At 35.6% G+C, this 7,994-nt stretch overlaps 1 long non-coding RNA gene across 1 annotated transcript; it reads right to left on the bottom strand.

Annotated features, from left to right (window-relative positions):
- Positions 1-2,643: 2,643 nt before the first annotated feature.
- On the bottom strand, positions 2,644-7,589 carry LOC140002725 (uncharacterized). The gene is made up of 3 exons (XR_011810003.1): positions 7,270-7,589; positions 4,400-4,577; positions 2,644-2,758 (listed from the first exon to the last, which is right to left on the bottom strand). It is a non-coding gene; the product is annotated as an uncharacterized lncRNA (long non-coding RNA).
- Between the last annotated feature and the right edge of the window lie 405 nt (positions 7,590-7,994).

Below are 7,994 nucleotides of genomic sequence, written 5' to 3'. Positions count from 1 at the left end.
GAAAGGATTACATGCATTCCTGGGTGCTCCCTTTAGTTCCCCATTCTATTTCTAAAATCCCTTCTATAACTTGATGAACTATTTGTGAAAAAAGCAGAGAAGAGTGCATTTATCAGTTGCATCTTCACCCAGTCACAAAATACTATCTTTGAAATTACTCATCTAGATAGCTCCTTTTAAACAAATATTCTGTTCATTTTTCACTTCTCACATTCTTAGGTCTCTTGACACTACCTTCATTGAAAACAGAGAATTCGCTGAAATTTTGCAAATGAACCCCCTTCCCCCCCCCGTGGAAAATTTATCTGTTTGGTTAAACAATTTCTTGGTTTTGTTTTGTTCAATTGATTTTTTATTGTTGTGTTAGAGTGCTGATTTTACACAGGTTATTTTGATTTTAATAAGAAAAGGGAATATTTTCTATTATTCATTTGAATGTCTTTCCAAAGTGTTAGCATTTCATACTACCTACAGCTTGTATTCTTCAGCTTCTTCAACTTACCCCCCGTGAGCTAGGATCCTTCACTGAACTACGTGTCTATGCAATGGACAAGACTCTGTATTAAGAAGTGACTACGGTGTACAGCCACAGATTGAATTTATGCAATACAGGCTGTACAAAAAGACCACCGATCCATTCCAAGATACAAATACAGCAGCTTTCACTGAAAATATTACATACGTCATTTTCCGTGTTTTTTAATAATTCTCAGTCTATATATTCTCATTTTTCATATGCCTCACTTTCAATGCCAAGGGAAACATAGTGCGGCAAAATTATTTGCTATGGATGCTGTGATATGTAACCTAATTCATGTGCTATAATTTCAGTACTTGGATAAACAAATACAAAGTCTTAGATGCAATAAAGGCCAACAACTAATAACCGTTAATGAATTAAAGCACACATCTAATTGATATAGTTGTTAAAATTACAGTAGCAGCTTATATGTCTCTATTCTATGGCTTCAAAATTTACAGTATTGAACCAGGGTCAGTACTGTTGCCCCTGGAGACGTTACATTATACAGTGCCAAGAAAGTGGAATATAAAATCATGATTAAAAAAAAATCCATAAAGCAATACAAAACCAACCGTAACCTTGTTAATTTGTTTGGTAGCTTTAATAGCTAACATCTTTCTGCCAGAAATGAAGCCTCCTCTGCTTTTTCCTCACGAAGATATTGATAATTAATGTCAGAGCAACGCAGAGAATGTGCATTTCTATTTCTAAAATATTTGTCCAGAAATACTTCCTGCTCTTTTTTAACTTAATAAAGATCAGCATAAATGTATTGCATTTATTTCTTTTATACTATCCAAATAACAATGAAGAGCAACATGAACTGCAAACAGAGTGGGGAGTAAGCCCACCATGTCTATTAAATTGACAGTTTATGGAAAATGCTAGTGAATTCATTATGTATTTTACCGTTATTTCAGCTTGTATGATGTATCTGGAAAACCTTCTTATGTCTACAAGAGTTTTTTTCCAGAAGAGAACATTCATTACAGTTGTCTTGGCAACATAAGCACCAGGGAAATATAAATCAGAACTTAAGAAGATTTTGTTTATAAACTCTGAAACAAATGAGAATAAAAATAAGAGTTCTACATGAGCCAAACTTCACGATCTGGTATCTGCTAAATACGTGATATGACCAGATCCATTGCACATTGCGGTATTCCACCTCCCTTGGTGTTGTTGAGACTTGAGGTGGAGTTCAGCCCTAAATAAGAGCCAGGAGCCATACACAGAGGGAGGTGCAAGAAGGCTGCATGGAGCCCACATTTATACGTAAATCATGCTTAGAAGAACAGGACCCTTGACAAAATTAGGAGGAATTCAGAGTAGAAAAGACCAAAGGGACACATGATCATGATTTTTCAAAACCTTGATGCTGTTGAAATGCATAAAGAGAATAAGGATTAATTTTATTAAAGACTCACAAATTCAGCTTAATTTAATCATTTTTTTAAGCTGTTAATTAGTGAATATGTTTGAACAATGTAATAACCTACCTAGAAAACTTATCATTTGTTGTATTTTTAAGTACAACCTACATGAGAGATTTTGAACATTTGTTCTCATACCATTTTAAATAATTTCAAAGTTTTGTAAAATTGTTATATCTTGTATCCCACTGGACATTTTTGTTGTGAAAACCATCACTCACTTCCTCCTATAGTCTGGCTGAACCCAGCACACAGCTGTGTGCTTCCAGGGCTGCCACCTGTGGGACAGATGAACCCAGACAGAGGCACTTGAGCAGGTACACAGCCTGGCTTAGAGCAGTTGCTGCTGCTGTCACTGCCCTCATATTAATGTTTATTGAGAATCACAGACTTCACACTGGGGACCAGATTCTAATAACCTTTCTTCTCCTGCTAGCCTAAAAGGCTTGTCTAGTGGCAGTTGCAAAGGGAGAGCCGAGATGATGAGCCTGGAGGAAAGTCCTTCACCTTTGTGAACTGCCTCTGCTGCTGTTACTAGCTTTGGTCCAATACTACAGAGGAAAAATATCTAGTGAAAGCCAAGCAGGTGTTTGAAGCATTTCAGGCTAGCCACCATGTAACCCTAAATTCATCTGGGGATGGATGAAAAAGTATCAAACTTGCCAAAAGCCAAATTCACTTACCAAGGGTGACACATACAAAGTAGATTTCAGCCTGGATCCAGATTTCAAGTAAGATTTGTCTGTACATTCGTAAGAGCATGGGATGTCCTCTGAAGGTCTTATGTACTGCTCAGCAGTCACTAGTGAATGTAAACAGAAAATAAACAGTTCAAAGCAACCTCACACCAACCAGATCTCAAGCAGTTTGCAGCAGCAACGCTTAAGACTGGATAAATGCTCTCCTACTGATGCTGCTATACTTAAACTGGGCTTTATAATCTAAAATGGATATGTGGATTTCAAAAATTGGGCTAACACTTTTTTCATAACTTTCATCCTTTCCTAATCTCAAAAATTAATCTTATTATAGCTGATATTCTCAAAGTACCACTCAGAAAACTGTTGATGAAACAATACAGAAGCAGCAGGTCTGGATAGGAATCACTTCCTTCCTGTCCCAATGAAACATATCTTTTCTTAAAAAAAAAAAAAAAAAAAAAAAAAAAAAAGAAAGAAAAAGATAGATAGATATACAATATGAATGATCTGGAAGATCAAAGTCTTCTGAAAACTTTGGAAACTCTTAATGTGCTTCTTTTAAAGAGAAAACGGTGTTCTCACTTTCTTTTCCTGTTCTTTCTCCTTCACCTCTGTTAAGCTTGGATGTAACAAAGCATCTTTATGACAGTAGGGCAGACATAATATGAACACCAGTGATCTTAAGCTTGCTCTTGTCTTCATTTCAGATCTAATGAGGGCAAGTAACACCAGCCACAGGAAGGGTTTTTGATTTTTCACCCATGCTATATATCACGCAGTACTGCTGTGAAAAAATTGCTCCCAAGCATGACCCACCACTCAGAAGAACAAAGTCAAAGTACAGAGACACAAAGACAAAAGGGCACTTACTGAAGCTCAGCAAGGCAGATTCCAATGCCAACTTGAAATCATTTTTTCAGGAAATTGATATACTTAAAGATTATAAAGATTAAAGGCATACTTAAGCCTGTTGTCTGCTCATTGGGTAAGAAACTTCATTGGCTAAATGTGTTACATTTTATCTTTCTTGAGGTAGCTGCTACCTCTGATTCTTCTGACCCTTACATTACGAAAGTATCTATGGTACTTAAAGTGTATCATGCACTTATTTCAAAGGATGCCTGTGGGAAGAAAATAACAGAAACAAAACCAAACAAATACAAAAACAAACAAACAAATAAAAAACAGGTATGTTTTTCCCCATTTTATTGATGGGTGAGAGACAAAAGGCATTTTAAGTTGTGCCTAGAATCTCATAGGAAAACTGGCAGAGTGAAGAAAAGAACATTCTTCTAACTTTCAATCTGCCATGTGCAACCTGACTGCATAAAAAGCTTTCCATCTCTCTCTTTTTTCCCCCCTCCTATTTGCTATACCCATTTACAGTCTGTGAGTGTCTCCTGATAGCAACAGTAAAAGAGCAGGGGAAATGAAACCCAAGATATGCTTATAGCTTCTTGATATAGCTTCTTGACCTCCCTCCTTATTTGTATGGGGAAGATTTGCAGTGCTAGCAGAGTTTCATTACCTTAAATCAAATTGGACTGTGTTTGAAGTAGGTGATTTGAGTAGTTTCAATGCCTTTTCCCCTGTGATTCTGTGCATCTCTGGAGTGATCCTATTTGACTCCAAATTAAGAAGACCAAATTGGTTACTTGTGGCTGGGTCATGCAGATATTCTTATACAGGCTGAAATGCTTTGCTTTATTTCTCATTTCTAATGGAGACGAGTGTATACTTACATGATAGAAGAAGGAAAACGATGTTTAGCTTTTAGTTGGAGAAGACAGATGCTGAATTTTCACAATTGCTTGCAATAATGTGTTTTCAAAAGATTCCAGTCTAAAAGCTGCTCTTTCACTTGCCATATTGCCCTCAGAAACAAGTTTTGCTCATGTCAAGGTTGAATGATCTCAATATCTGAAATGGCAGCATGATGACAAGCACAGAAGAGAATGAGAAATAAAAGTACTCCCTCTCTATCTTGATCTCTTTTCATTTGATGCTTGCTTGTGATGCCACTGCAGCAAAAAGCATTTTATTTTTGGTACAGAGCCTCTGGCAGGAGACTCAGAGCTGGTAGATTTAAGATATGATGTTGTTCACTAGTCTTCTAATTGTCAGGAGATACTTTAATTTTATTAATGGAATCCAATGCTCTTGCTGGAGGATTTACCATGCACGGGAGTGTGTAACTATCAAAAGAACTTGAACTTTCATAACTCCAAAACTGGTTTCCTGGCCTCCAGACTGTTAAAAGAAACATGCAGAATGTGTATGCATTCTGAAGCAGCAAAAAAACAGCAGGTATATGAGACCAGGTCTTATCTGATATTAAGGTTGTGAAGTGAGCATAAGCTAGCAACGAAAAAAGAGGAGGCGTAACATGGTTATTACAAACCCTCTCCTTTTTTGGCTGCCTGCCATCTCTCTCCAAATATTGTACCTCAGCTAATTTTCTTTTTTTCTTTCAAGACCCTTTTCAACATCACACTATAACACATGACACAAACTCAGGTCTGACAGCTAGAAAATCTGACTGGAAGTTCACTTTTCTATAACACTCATTCTTATCACCAAAAACAGAATAAAGGTTGTATTATTTACTATTTGAGGTTAGTATAAATAAATTTGTTTTGCGATTAAACTAGTATTTTCCAAATGTTTTGTGCTTTTACCAAGTGCAACTTATTCTTGAAGGCATTCACAAAATACAGTATAGCGTGATAACTATAATCCACTGGAATTAAAATTTAAAAGCATGATGCTATACACCAGCTGGGCAAATAGGTATTTAGGGGATTTCTTAATTCTGTAGAGAAAAATCAGAAAAATAAAAAGTTGTTTCTTTACATTTTAGAGATTCTGTAAATCTCACTGATAGTTATTTTAGAGCATAGATTTAATGAGACTTTTTTAATCCTTTACATCTACTTACTGATCTTCTCCCCAAGTGACTGCTCTAAAAGCACAGGATATTTTCATCTAGAATTCAACATGGTGCAGTCTAAAGTTCAGATTTGATTTGTCTGCTATGTCAACCCATAAAGTGCTAAAGAACATAGTGCTGTGAAAAAAAAAATAATAATAATAATAATTACACTGCTCTACTCTTGTATATACAAAACTAGATTGTTAGAGCTAGGGAACAGTTTTAGGGCTAATAGCTTTGTTCCTCCGGTGTCCATCTGTAAATTGTGAACAATACTATTCATTTGGTCTCATAGTGATATTGATAAGCCAAGTTAATAACACATAGATGGGATACAGTAGGGATGAGTCCAAAGAAAATGCCATGAATCAAGTGGCCTTACTGCTACTTTGCCCTCAGAACAAGGTAATGGTACAGGAAATGGTATAAGTGAAAAATAATCTGTCATTACTACACATCTATTGGGGAAATCGTTGTGAAATTAATAATTTCTATTATAAACTGATTTTGGACTGGTCTGCTGGCTTATCTCTCTCAACACAAATGCTAAGACCCACTGAATGGCCATGAGGCAACAGCATTCCCCAACCTGTCTGGCTACAGCACACTCTGAAAAACTGCACCGTTAGCCAACTCCTAGTCATATGGAAGTCACACTGAAATTTTGCTCAAAACGGCCAAAGAACAAAGGAATGGGCTCCTGTAGAAAATACAAAGAATTAGTAAAAACAAGAATATATCATATTAAGGTTACCATGAAACCATGTTTCTCTGTAAATATATGTTGAGCTGGGATATGCATGCATCCTGTCAAATATTTTGTCAAAATATGTTATGCTATAAGGGCTCTGCAACACATTTGTGCAGGAATGAATTTTAATAATTGCACTGTTTGAATCAAGTCAGTAGTTTCAGTTGCAAAGATGTTCATAAATAATAATATAACTTTTTTGTTGTTGTTGCATTTCCTTTTTCTATTAGGCTCATCTAGCCTCGCCAAAACAAACAAACAAAAAAAAACACCGTACCCTATCAGAATTAGTTGTGCTCCATTTAGCTTCAGGAGTTAACTTTCATACACACTGCAGTCCTGGCAAACAGCTTATAGTCTAATATTTGAGTTATTAGGAAAATTTGAAAAACCTTAACTGGATCCTTCAATACTGGCTTCTGCTGATGCCCTAACAAGACTTTGTCTTGATTTCATTAGAATACAGGATCACATGGACTGGGAATAACACTTTCTTGTTTTACTATGTTTTACATAGCATGAAATACTACATTTTACATAGCATGAAATGATGTTTTGTAAAACAATGTCATCTTAGACTGTGAAATAAAATTTAAAATAGAATATTAATATTTAACAGCATTCAAGTATTTCTAAAATATTCTAAGTATAAACTACAAAATATTTATCCCTTATGTTCTAATATACATGGTATTCTGATGCATTTTAAATACAACTAAGATATATCTGTAGCTTATGATCGCAATTTTTTCTCATCAGCTGCCTTGAAAAAGACATATGCTACCATGCAGAGAAACTTCATGTTAAATTGCTGTTGGAATAACAATGTACATAAAAACACATTAGTATTAATGCTTTTCTCATTAAAGCTAATGGCAAAACCTCATTGATTATAACAGGAGCCCTTTTCAGTGAGCGTTTCTGCTTACTTTTACTGCAGGCCGAATTATAGCCCTGTAATCTCTGGAACCCATAGTATTTTCCATTGCCACATCAACAGCTGCTAGCAAGTGCTCAGACTTTTTTCAAGTGCATGGTTCTCTGCCGATGTCCCCAGCTGGCTCACTCTGTGAGGTCACATCTGAAACATACACCTTCTGCTGTGTGAATTGTCCTTTCCCTCCCATTTGGTAACTAACCTCAGCACAGATTTATACAAACTCAAATGAAAGATGTAAATGACATAAATATTTAGGTGTAAATCTCTCTGTATATACTTATTTTGGGGGCAGTACATCAACTTAATAAAGACCAGTGACAAGCCTATATTAGCTAAATCAAGATTAATTACCAAAATATCAAACAATCTTGTCAGCAATTTCAACTAAACAATGTTTTTAATCATACTTCCTGTTAGCTTGATTCGCTACAGTGTAAGAATATCAAAGGACAGCAGATGATTCTTTTCTATGTGCAGATAAATTGCAAACAAAATTTGTGGTATAATTTATTTTATAATTTTTAAGTAAAACTGCATAAATTATTGTCCATTATTTTTGTTTTCTATTACTATAAAGAATGGGATTTTGGTTTTGGGGATTGGCTCTTGTGTAGATACTGAACTTAAAAAGCTCCTACCTGCCAGCATCAGTTCCTTTCCAAAAGTTTAAGTTTTCCCTTTTTCATGCTCACTCAGCAAAGATACCCACAACAT

Source organism: Anas platyrhynchos, chromosome 6, assembly GCF_047663525.1.
Source record: "Anas platyrhynchos isolate ZD024472 breed Pekin duck chromosome 6, IASCAAS_PekinDuck_T2T, whole genome shotgun sequence".
NCBI classification, from domain to species: domain Eukaryota; kingdom Metazoa; phylum Chordata; class Aves; order Anseriformes; family Anatidae; genus Anas; species Anas platyrhynchos.
Note: the sequence above shows the minus strand (reverse complement) of the source record. Positions and strands in the feature narration are given on the sequence as shown.